The 12,922-nt window shown below is 40.6% G+C and overlaps 1 non-coding gene and 1 pseudogene across 1 annotated transcript; one reads left to right on the forward strand and one right to left on the reverse strand.

Moving 5' to 3' along the window:
- Nucleotides 1–344: 344 nt before the first annotated feature.
- On the forward strand, nt 345–535 carry LOC123462379. Its single transcript, XR_006638208.1, has one exon. It is a non-coding gene; the product is annotated as a U2 spliceosomal RNA (small nuclear RNA).
- Nucleotides 536–11,505: 10,970 nt separating this feature from the next.
- Nucleotides 11,506–12,618, reverse strand: LOC101600447 (annotated as a pseudogene).
- Nucleotides 12,619–12,922: the final 304 nt, after the last annotated feature.

The following is a 12,922-nucleotide window of genomic DNA, read 5'->3' on the forward strand; positions in this document are numbered from 1 at the left end:
TTTACAGGGGTGAATTTGCCAGATATTTGTTCTAGATCAAGTTCACCTTACATAGAGGATTATTAAAAACAACAAAACTTCCTCTAAAAAGGTAACTTATAATTTGCCAGATATTTTCAAAAAGATTGTAATGTCCTGTTACTTAAAGGAGGAGGCAACTGATCTGACTTCTGAGCCAGCCTGCCTCAAGATAACAACACAATTTGCCTTAGCTACTCCTAATAAAATCATTCCCAAGTGTGTTATTGGTATTAATGATATAAAATTGTATTAAGACTGCTTTCTTTTTAGTAATAGGATTAATCAATTTGGTGTAATTTTTTAATAGCCTTATAAGAAAGATCATCACTTCCCGGCCTTTGGGCTAAGATCAAGTGTAGTATCTGTTCTTATCAGTTTAATATCTGATACATCCTCTATCTGAGGACAATATATTAAATGGATTTTTGTAGCTTAGAGTTGGAATAGGAGCTTGCTCTGTCCACTCCACGCCTTGCCCTGGTATTGCAGTACTTCCAGGAATAGTGCACACCTTCTGGGGAATAAAAAAAAAAAAAAAAAGATAATTAATAATGGGGTGAGATGAATTGATTGAAGGAACTGGAAAAGAATTTTTCAATGTTGGGACATAGAATGCTCATTAAAAATGCTTTTTGAGTGGTACTGAGAATGTTAAAGTATGTGGATAAATATGTGCGTATGTAGGAAAGAATTTTCAGGCTAAACCTAAATGCCATGCCTAAAGTTAGAGATTCTTCAACTGTTTACAGACTCTTAAGGATACTCTAAAAGTTTTATATAGGGACATAGTCTTAATCTAAATTCATCTTACATTAGACACAGGTGATGCCTATGTTAGGTGGGTCACAAAGTCATAAGTACAGATGTAATTGGAGGTTTAACCAGGTTAAACATACACAAAAGTCTATCACCTTGTGTTTTGCAAATGGGTAAATTTGCTATGTAAAAACAAACAACTTCAGAATAGGAAAGAAATGTCAGGATGCTTATCTCTCTGCTCTGTAATTTCATTTTGCTCTTGTTTCCACCATATGCTACTTAAATTCATGGAAAGCTGGACTCTGAAATAAAAAACAAAACAAAACAAAAAAACACAGATGGAACCCCCTTTATCTCAAACCCCATGCAAGTTTAAACCATGTGTCCCCCAGACTCTGACTAGAGACAAAAATGGCCAATTGCCTCTGACAAGGAAAAAGGAATACAGCATATAACTGTGGTTCTCTTTAGTTCATCTCTTATGAACACCTAAAGTCACATCTGTTAGATAAAGTCTCTCACTAGACAAAATGTTAAATAGATAAACTGAGTCTTATGATAAGGCCTCACTCATTAACAGGTCACTGATGCTAATTTGTTATGATTTAAGGGTTATAAAACTGGCTTTAAGACTCTCTCAGTAAAGGTTCCTCTTTTCATCAAGGTTTTAACTATTCTAAAGATAAAGGCTCACATAGAAATGGTTAATTTCCAAAGGTGAAGTACTCATACCTAAAGACATTGTGACTTTACAGATAGATTCTGTATTATTTATGCTAATTTTATTAAATGGATATAACTAGGTTTAATCACTTAGGTTTAAGTGATTTAATTTCAGTAATAATAACTTTCATTTTCCTGGGATCTGTTGGAATAGCTTACTTAAACGTTATCAAATTAATGTCATGGGTAGAACATAAAATTGTTTTATGTTAATAAAAATTTCTGTGGTACATAAAAATCAGTAGCTATCAAGTTTAAGCCAAAATCATTTGTTGTCAATATGTTTTTTCTTTCAAAAATATATAAAGGGCTGTTTTGGCTCAAAAAAGACCAAATTCTACTGTATTGTATGTAAAGTAACTGTCTCAATTTTGGCACCATGATAACATTTTGTTAGATTTGGTTAACTTACATTCAAAAATTCTAACTATACCATACAGTCATCTTGATTTTGATGCTACTAAGGCTGCTAATGATTTATTTACTACAATTAAGTCTGTGTTGCCTGGTTGGGACTCTCTAATTCCTGGATAGGCAGCTTTACAGCTGTGGGAGTTTGCCTTCTGCTTCTCTTATGCCTATTGCCTCCTTTCTTCGAGTGTTTAATAAAGTCTATTGTAAATGTTCACACAGAGGTATAAGCTATACACTATAGGACAGGCCCTTGGCTCTCTCAGACTTTATCCTAGTTCTCTCTGAATTTTGTCCAGCTGATGGCCAGAGATGGATAAGAAGGGAGAAGGAGAATCTAAAACAGAGAAACCTACTGGGTCAAAAAAAACACTGAGGATAAGGTAATCACTGTGATGGGCTAAGCAAACAATGGTACTTTGAGACTTTTAAAATGATAGGTTTATCTAAACAGGTGGTCGGAGGCCAGAAGCCCCTGCAGTGGAGTGTTTCTGGAATGCCCTTGAAATGGAGATTGCTCTAGAACCTTAGAAAAATTAATAAGGCCATGGTACCTATGGGAGCCCTACAACCAGGCCTCACCACTCCAGTAGCAGGATATTGTAAAATCATTATTGACCTAAAAGATTACTTTTTCCCTTATACCCTGAGAATTGTCAGCATTTTACATTTAGTTTACCTGTGGTAAATTTTAGAGGTCCTAAAGTGAGTGTGATATGGGCACCAACGTGGGTGCGAGGCAAAGCAAGGGAAGGTCCCTTTCTGACTGCTTCTGAATTCCCTGAGAGGTATACCTGGCTAGCATGGAGGTTGGTACCATAACTGTTATCACTAAGGCCTTGCCTTGCTCTCCAGCCACATAGGCCCTGCCTCCCCTCCCCAAAACGTACCAAGAGCCAAAGATTGTGGGAAAAAGACATGCCATGGGAGGAGTCGGGTCCCTACTCCCCCATTTGGCTAATGCCCACCACTGCAAAGCGGGCCTAACCCCCTTTTTGTATAAAAGAAGGGAAGAGATGTTGGGAGCTATGAACCAAACCTTGGCCATGTTAACAGAGACTGCCATATAGCAAGTTAAGTTTTTACTTCCTCACCTAATAGTCAACTACCACAAACAAAGACTGCCATATAGCATGTTAAGTTTCTACTTCCTCACCTAATATTCAACTACCAGAAACAATGGGATCATACACCTGGCTAAACACTCCCCCATCCTACAGGTAGCTGATGAAGAAACAAAGGCATTGTGGTTTAACCAGTAACTCTGTGATCTTTGCCCTAACCATGTCCCCTTCCCCCTACAATTCCTTGCCCTGACCATGTCCCCTTCCCCCTACAACCCTATATAAACATACATGTATGTACACTTGGCTGAATACTCCCCCATGCTGTTGGTAGCTGAGAAGAAACAAAGGCATTGCAACCCACCACTGAATAGTGGGCCTCCCCATCTTTTGTGTAAAAGAAGGGAGGAGATGTCGGGAGCCATAGAGCAAAAGCCTCTCCATTTTGCCTAGGCCTGCTCATAAACTGACTCATTACTCAGAAAGCTGGTCCATCCAGCTTTCTGTTAGGTACTTCTGGAACTGGTCAGCAGGCTGCTTACAGAATCTTATCTTTTGCTAAAGGCCAGTTTATGGTCAGGATGTGAAGCCTGGTGCAGTCAGAATATTAAGCCAGTGAGGCAAGATTAGATGAACAGCTAATTACATCCCCTCTAGGTTTCCTGACAACTCCTTGTCCTGGCCACATCCCCTTTGCCTACAACTCCTTGCCCTGACCATGTCCCCTTCCCCCTACAACTCCATATAAACCTACATGTAAGAATAAACTCTCGAGGCCATGACAAGCATCTAGCATGGTCTCCTTATTGTGTCTGTTTGCCTTCTTTCATTCAAGTTATTTTTCCCCTTGCTTCTTTGTTCGACTCCCTGCTGGCTGGGACATGATCTGATATGACAAAGGAAGTTATCTAAATTTTCCTGAGTTTATGGAGTCATGCCTTATGGCATAATATATGGTCCATTTTGGAGAAGGTTCTATGGGCTGTTGAGAAGAATGTGTGTTCTGTAGAGTTCAGGTTGAAAGTTTTATAGATGTCTGTTATATGTAGTTGATCTATGGTATTATTAAGCTCTGTTATTTTCCTGTTGATTTTCTTCTTGTGTGATCTATTAATGATGGTAGAGTATTGAAGTCTTTGACTATGAAGATGTTAGCATTTGTTTCTGTTTTGTTGTCAAGTAGGTTATGTTTTATAAAGTGTGGTGCATCTGTGTTTGGTGTATATAGATGTATGATTGTATGTTCTCATGTTGGATCATTCCCTTGATGCGTAAGAAGTGGCTTTCTTTGTCCTTTTTGATGATTAATTTTTTGAAGTCTATTTTATCAGATATTAGTATAGTAACACCCACTTGTTTCTTATTTCCATTTGCTTGAAAGATCATTTTCCATCCTTTCACCTGAGGAAGTGTCTTTCTGTAGTGTTGAGGTAGGTTTCTTGAAGCTAGCATTTTTTTTTTATATACTCTGTTAACTTGTGGCTTTTAGTGGGTGAGCTAAAACCATTAATATTTAGGTTTATAACTGTAAGGTTTTATTTATTCCCTGCCATGATGAGGTGTTTTATGGGGTTTGGTATTTTCTTATATTTTGTACTATGTAGATCTTGGTTTATTTTGCTTATTGTGATCTTCTTGTTGGCTCTTGAGATTGGTTGTTTGACTGTTTTGGGTGGAGTATACCCTGAAGTATTCTCTATAGGCTTAGCTTTGTGTTCATAAAATCATATAGTTGACTCTTTTCATGGAATGTTTTCCTTTTCCCATCTATTATGAGGGATAATTTTGTTGGGTACAGTAGCTTGGGTTGGAAGACAATTTTTTCAAATGTGAAGTGCTCCATTTCAGGCCCTTCTGGCTTTCAGGGTTTCCATTGAGAAATCTGAGGTAATTTTGATGGGATTGCCTTTGTTTGTAGTGAGTTGTTTCTCTCTTACTGCTTTTATCACTCTGTTTTACTTGTTATGAGTTTTAACTATGATGTGCCTTGGAGAGTTTCATTTTTGGTCATGCCTGTTTGGAATTCTGTGGGCTTCTTGTGCTTTGATGGGCTTCTCTTTTGAGAGATTGGGAAAAATTTCTTCAATAATTTTGTTGAATAGGTTTCTTCTATTTCTGGTATACCCATGATTCGGATGTTTAGTCATATCAGGATATCCTACAGTTCCTTCATATTCTCTTTGCATGTTTTCTTGAACCCAGCAAAGTTTTTGGACTCCCAATCAATATCTCTTGTCTTCAGATCAGAGGTTCTGTCTTCCACATGAGTAACTCTGTTAGTGAGGTGTTGTAGAGAGGTTTTTATAAACTCTATTTAATTTTCATTTTCTGTTCTGTTATTTTGAATAGTGTCCATATCTTTTTTGAGGTACAGTTTCAGTGTAAGTTCTGATTTTTCTTTATGCTTCCTGGAATTCATTCTTGCATTTGATCAAGCCTTCATTAAGCTTAATCTGGCACCAAGTTCTGGGGGCTAAACTTGACCAACGAAAATGTTTAAATCCTATGAAAGACCTTCCTCCCAGGAGGGGTCCTGACTGTTTGTGAAAAAAAATAGGTCTGAGCCCTAGGCAAGAGATAAGAAGTCAGATCATCTTCAATTTCTAGGAAGCGCAAACTTTCCTGCACTTTTCACCTTCTCTCATTAGAACACACTCTAACTACTGCTAGAGGGCATGGGCAATGATGTCAGATCATGAACTATTTCCTGCTGAATGGGGCACAAAGTTGTTTGAGGCAGTTAGAGAGTCTCTCTCATATAGGGGAACTACTCTATAGGAGCCAGAAAGTATATTGATGGAGTGCAGGAAGATAGTCTTAGAGGATAGTGTTGGGGAGATAGAATAAAAGTAAGGAGTTAATGGTAAGTGAGCTCACAACAAACTGGTCATCTTTAGGGTTGTCCTTCTTGTGGACTTGTAGGCCTTGGGGAATATTTGAGGGAACCCAGATAGAGTTGGATTGTTTCAGGACCATCTGAGCATGAGCTGGCTGAGATTTTCTTCCAGAACTGTTCATTGAATGGCTTGTAAAGCACATGAAATATTAGCAGAGTTATCAGGAACATATACACAACATTTAACTTTGATAATGGTGAATATACCATATTTTGTATAGTACCTTTGTATAGTACCATAGTGTGCCTTTTAAAATTTGTCCTGGTGGTGTCCAGGGCCAAAGGTTTGTACCATAGAACCATTGAGTGTCATTAAAGTCTGTAAAAATATATTTGTCTTAGAACTTACTTAAGAATGTCCTGGCACAAGTTTGAAAAGATTTACCATTGTTTCTAGTAAAAATAAGTCTTTGGGATTAAGTAACCCTTGGTCAAAGTCACCCATATATATTTCCTAGATTTGAAAATAACCCTTTTGACATCTATGGTTGCTTTTTCCTTATTTAATTAGAATGATTAGAGATAGGGATAACATGTCAAGGCCGTGTTTGTTTCCCCTCTTGAAAAGCTCTTGTTGTGTTACTTAACAGGCCATTCATATCTTTGAGGTGTCCCTTTATCTTTGGCTATACTTTTCTCTCTTTGAGTATTTAAGACCAAGCAGATAGCCAAATTTTAATCAAGGATTAATTTTTGAGGTCAGTAATGTCTCTCCAAAGAGATTTTAGGGACCCATGAGTAGCCCTATAGCTTCTCCAATACTTGTGTTTTCTGTCTGTTAGAATGAGTCAGGGTCATGCTGGCCAAGTAGTTTTCTCTTCTTTGGGAAGCCAGGAGGATTGGTTGCTTCTCGATTGTGAAATCTCTATTTCAGATTGTACACTTATTGTTTGTTTTTGGAACCTTGTACCCTCCCTGATCAGGAAGACAGATGACTTACCAGGGGGCAGTGTAGAAGTGTTTTGTCATCTCCAGCAGCCTCATGACCTGGGATCATAGGCCCCCTTCTTTTACCAAAAGTAAGTCTAATCCTCTTTTATTTTGTCCCTTTCATGTTCACAGCCATTACTGTGGTTAGCATGACTTGGTGGGGGGCCCTTCCAATGTTCCAATACATCCCAGACTGAAAAGGATAGGGACAAACAGGGTGTGTCTAAAAAGCAGCCTTGACTGCTGAAACAGTGGACTACTGGACTCTTTTGATAGAACAGAAGAAGCCTTTCATTAGTAAAGTCAGTTATCTGTTCAAGATCCATCCAGGGCAGCAATGGGGGAGGGCACTTCCATACATAATTTTAAAGGGAGTAATTTTTTTTACAGAAGGGGTACATCTGGCCTTTAAGAGGGCAAAGGGATGGAGGCCCATTCATCATTTGCTGGTTCCTAGGATTAATTTAGTTAAAGCCTCCTTCAAGGTCCAATTTATCCTTTTTACCTGTCCTGCACTTTGGGGATGATAGACACAATGTAATTTCAAATTAATCCCCAGAGTTTTAGTCAACTTTTATTGAGTTTTGACATAAAAGCAGGGGAATTGTCTCCTGTAACACTTTCTTAGTCACTGTTTGGGCTATCTCAGACTTGGTTGGGAAAGTTTTTATCTATCATAAAAAGCTATCAACATAAACAAGTAAATACCTATATTTATATTGATCTGGTTTTACCTCTATGAAATTAATTTCCCAATAGCTACCTGGCTCTGTTCTCTCTCTCTCTCATCCCCATTGGTGGTACCTTACCAGAGGAGGCATGTGTCTGTTGTCAGGCCTAATAGTGGGTAGTGATGTCCTTGAAGATTGAGTCCATGCTGGCGAAGAAAAATTCTTTCCTTATCAGCTCAACTAGGTTGTTGTTTTCTATGTGAATTTCTTTATGTAGTTGTTTAGTCAGTCTCTGCCCTAGGGCTTGAGGCAGCAACCATATTTGTGGGGGTCTGTTCCTTTATCAAATGAGAGGTGAGCTGTAGGTTTTGTTTTGTGTAGACATTCACTGATGCCTCATCAGTTTCTGGCAGCAGGGAGGCTGGGTTCAAATCCTAAATTTGGTGAAACTGTATCCTTGGTTGATCTAAGAGCAAGGCCTGATAGTGGGTTATGTGAGAATTGGAGAGCCATCGGTCTGGGGGCTCTTTAAAAGAGTCTCTGTCATATATGGAGCCATAATGAGTAAAGTCTGGCCCAAAGTTAATTTGTCAGTGTCCACTGTCATAATAGCAGCAGCTGTAATAGCCCAGGGACAAGAGGGGGAACCAGCAGCTACTGGGTCTAGCTTCTTAGACAAGTAGGCCTCTAGGCAATGTCATGGCCTCAGTCTTTGAGTTAGGATGCCCCTGGTTGTACTCTTCTTTTCATACAAGTGGGAGGCTTTGTTTAAGTCTGGAAGCACAAGGGCAGGGGCTGATGTCAGAGCTGACTTTAGTTTTCTTGAATGCTTGTTTCTCACTTTCAGTCCAATTAAGATCCTTTAAAAAAAAAATTATTTTGGTCCTCTAGTGGCCTTATATAGAGGCTTGGCTAATTCAGCAAACATTGGGATCCAAATTTTGCAATATCCTAAAGCTCCAAGGAATTCTTGGATCTGTCTCTTAGTGGGGATCTGAGTGATGATATGAATCCCAGAGGCAACAGCATACTTTTACCTTCTTGGATTTCATATCCCAAGTAGGTTGCCTTATGCACACACAGTTGAGACTTCCTGGTGGATACGTAATAGCCCAGAGGTTTTAAGTCATCAAGGAGTTGCACTGTGGCAGAGGGGCATTCCTTCTCCATTTTTACAGTTGGGAGTAGGTCATCAACATATTGTAAGAGAGTGGCCTCTTGTGATTCTTTCTGAAAGGGCTACAAATCTCTATGAAGAGTCTCATCAAAGAAGGTGGGGGAATTTTTAAATCCCTGTGGAAGCCTAGTCCAGCTTAGTTGCCCACTGGTGTCTTGTTCCAAGTCTGCCTATTCAACGGAAAAAAAAAAGAAAAGAAAAAGAAAAAAAACAGGTTGATTTCCCTTTGCCAATGGGATACTAAAGAAAGCATCTTTTAGGTTCAGCACAGTATATATTTGCCTTTCCGGTGGAATCATACTGAGCAAAGTATAAGGGCTGCCACGTGGGGCCTTGTGCCTTCTGGAAGGTAGCCATCATAACCTTAACCATTTTCTTAGCCTGTCTATCTTCTGGAGTGTCTCTATTATTATATACCCTGGCAGAAATCTGTATTAACTCTGAAAGAAGTTTACCCTCAAGGCCTTCTATTTTCTGAATCTCCTTTTTCTAATATCTGGTGCAGACTGAGTTATAAAAGCAATGTTAATATTTTGCCTATTCTCAGGGGCCTCAGGATCTGGTGGAGGAGGTATGTTTTATTTCTTTCTGCAGCCATTCTAGGAAAGCAGCAGGGGATTCTGTGGGCCTTTGGGTCACTTCATTCTACTTAGACAAGTTTGTAGGTCACCATGCAAGTGGCAGCCTGGAGACCACCCATAAGAGTCTGACAAAAAAGGTTAAGGGACACCCTACCTTCAGTGGTGTTGGGATCCCAGTCCAGTCACAAGAAAGGGAAGACACCATCAATAACATTAGGGTCCTCTTTGAGGTGGCAGTCGGCTCCCAACACTAGTTCCTTGGCTTCCCTTCTTATTCTTTCATGTTCCTCTGTGGGGAAGAGGGTCTGTAAGAGTTGCTAACAGTCCTTCCATGTGGACTGATAGGTATCAAAGACTGTCCCAAGAAGGGATATCACAGAACCTTCTTTGAATCATATTTAGGTGTAATAATAAGAATGGGGGTACTAGGGAATCAAACCTAGGTCTTTAGGCTTCCCAGATAAGCACTTTAACTATTAAGCCATCATTTACTTGATGCCCCCTTTTTGTCATCTCCTTATACCCTAATATACATTTTAGGTAAGTCTGATGTTTGCCTTATGTAAGGAGTTTGTAACTTGATCAAGTACATTCACTTAGTTTACCTATATAACCTGTTGCCTACTAAGAGATTTCATCTAACAGATGTGGTCTTCAGAAGAGAGGAACTATAAAGAGAAACAAAGTTATATGCTGTTTGTCATTCCCTTTGCTTTATCACAGACAAATGGACATTTTGTCTCTGGACAGGGTCTGGGGGACACATGGTTTAAATTTTCATGGGGTCTGAGATAAAGGGATGTAATCCCTTTTTCCAGAATCCAGCTTGCCATGACTTTAGATAGCATATAATAGTAAGTAAGAGCAAAAGGAAATGACAGAGCAGAGAGCTAAGCATCCTGACATCCCTTGTCTTATTCTGAAGGCTTTTTTTTTTTTTTTTTTTTTTACTTTAGGAAATTTATTTTGTCCATTTGGATAGGGTCTTGTCTATGACTAACCTGGTTAGACATCTAAAGAATATGAATTACATCTGTGCTTATGACTTTGTTACCCACCTTGCACAGGACATCATCTGTGTTTAATGTAAGCTCAATTTACATTAAGTCTATGTCCCTATATAAAACTGTTAGAGCATCCTTGAAAGTTTGTAAACAGTTGAAAATTCTTTAACTTCAGGCATGGTGTTTAGGTTTAGCCTGAAAAGTACCTTTTTCTTCCTTCTAAAAGGAAATTTTTTTTTTTTTTGCTTTAAAAAATTTAATATATCAAAAGGCCTGCTTTAGTGACATGCTAAAATCCCACCAAAAAATAACCTCAACACCCCATTGTCAGTAACAAAGTTGACCAGCCAACTCATACTTCTAAACCCATGTGTGGACAAGTGCGTGTGTCTCTTCTAGAGTTAGACACGGGGCTCAGAGACTTCAAGTAATGTGTACCTATTGCCTGCAAAAAATGGGCAGGGAAATCCTGGTAGAATGAGGAACAGTCCCAAATAACCAATTTTTCTAGTACTATGTTCCCCACTGCTACTTCCTTTACTTACAAAGGGGACTCTTGAACCAAATAATTTACCTCACATTTGGCACCCAGTGACCAGGATGTTTGTTTTCTTTAGAAAAACACACATATCCACAACCCTTATATAATTTTTTTGTTTTTACATTTAAATATAAAAATACTATTTTTGCTTTCTGTTATAAATGGAGGACCAAGCAGTAAAGAACTTTTCTTCTCTTAAGGTAGGACAGCCATCTGTTGTCGCTGAGCTGCTGTTTGTGAAGGGTGTGGGTGGCTCCAAGCAAGAGAAACACAAGAGGTAAACTAACCCCCAGTTCTTGCTCTTCTCCTAATCTCCACTAGTGAGAGTTGGTTTAATCTTAAGAATTGAAGGAGACATGCCATCCTAAGTAGTCAGGCCTGCCCTTTCAGCTGTCCTTTAGAGGAAGATCTCCTCTCCTTCAAACACTGCTTTGTGTGGAAGTGACATCTACCAGACAAGATCACCTCCAGAGAGAAGCAGTCACCACCTTTCCCTGTGCCCACCCACACATTAGAAAGGAAGAAAACGGAGGCTGGGTACATGGGAGATTAAGAACTTGATCCCTCTATGCTGACCAAGGAAAAGCAAGGTTCACTGGGCATGAGGAATAAAAAGACCTTGAAATCCCACTTTTGAGTAGTGAGGATAATTAAGACACCAGGGAGAGGGAGAGTTGCAGTGGGTTGAAGAGCTGGGAAGGGCTCAGTCGCTGGAAGCATCATCCCCTTAGTTTTTGTACTGGAAGGGCTCGTCGCCAGTCTTGTTGAGAAGACCTGTACGGATGATGGCCTCTGTCACTGCAAAGGGGTCACAGTTGGCAGAAGGGCACTGGTCTTCGAAGTAACCCCTCTTCTCCTGGCCGACAGACCGGGGAATGCGGATGCTGGCGCTGCAGTTGGCAACACCGGCGGAAAAGTCATTGATGTTGGAGGTCTAGTGGAAGCCAGTCAGGCGGCGGGCATTGTCCAGGCCTCCCTTGGGATCGTAGGCTCGGATGTGGTACTGGTGCTGCTTGCTGAGTTTCTCAATGGCCTCCTCAATGTACTTCAGGCCATTCTCCTCCCGCATGCCTTTGTGCTGAAGTTGGTATGGCAGCTTGTGCCGTTCCAGTTCCCAGGAATGGGCTTAGGGTCAAAGGTTGCTATCACACCAAAGTCTTCACATACACGATGTAAGATAAAGCAGGCCACCAACAGGTGATCTCCCATGAGGATTCCTTCACAGGGTCCAATTTGGAATTCCCACTGGGCAGGCATGACCTCGGCATTTGTTCCTGTGATCTTGACTCCAGCATACAAGCAGGCCCGGTAGTGAGCCTCCACGATGTCTCTGCCATAGGCTTTGTCAGCTCCCACACCACAGTAATACGGGCTTTGGGTCCCAGGGAAGCCATTGGAAGGCCAACCAAAGGGCTGCCCATCCGTCCCCATGAGAGTGTATTCCTGATCCATTCCAAACTAGGGGTGCTGGTTGCTGACCATGTCCATGATCCACTTACAGGTGTGTCTCAAATTGGTCTCAGCAGGCTTCCGATTATACTTGAAAACTTCACAGAACACCAGCTTGTTGGGATCCTTGTGGAAAGGGTCACAGAACATGGCAACTGGGAGGAGGTACGTGTCACTGCTGGAGCCTTCAGACTGGAAAGTGCTGGAGCCATCAAAATTCCATTCCCGCAACTCTTCTACACACTTGGGCTCACAGTCCAGGGTGTGGGTCTTGCAGCGCAGCCTTTCTCCGGTACCATCGATCCAGACATACATGGCTTGGACTTTCTCGCCCTGAGGCAGGGCCATGTACATCTGCTTGATGCCTTTGTTCAAGTTGGAACTTGCTGAGGTGGCCGTGGTGGAAGGCATTCTGGGCGGCCACGGGCCGGCGGGAAGAAAGGTGGGCAGGCAGCGAGAGCAAGGTGGAGAGAGAGCCCGGAGAGGAGATCGGTGTACGGTTCAGACGCTGCACTCGGCTCCCATTCTCGGCTCTGCCAGGAAATAAATTTTATGCAAAATTTGGTCTTTTTATATCTCTGACATCTTTTCTATGTTGGGAGCTATGAACCAAACCTCGGCCATGTTGACAGAAACTGCCATATAGCAAGTTAACTTTCTATTTCCTCATCTAATGATCTATTACCAGAAATGAA

The sequence above is a fragment of the Jaculus jaculus genome, chromosome 7 (assembly GCF_020740685.1).
Source record: "Jaculus jaculus isolate mJacJac1 chromosome 7, mJacJac1.mat.Y.cur, whole genome shotgun sequence".
Lineage (NCBI taxonomy): Eukaryota > Metazoa > Chordata > Mammalia > Rodentia > Dipodidae > Jaculus > Jaculus jaculus.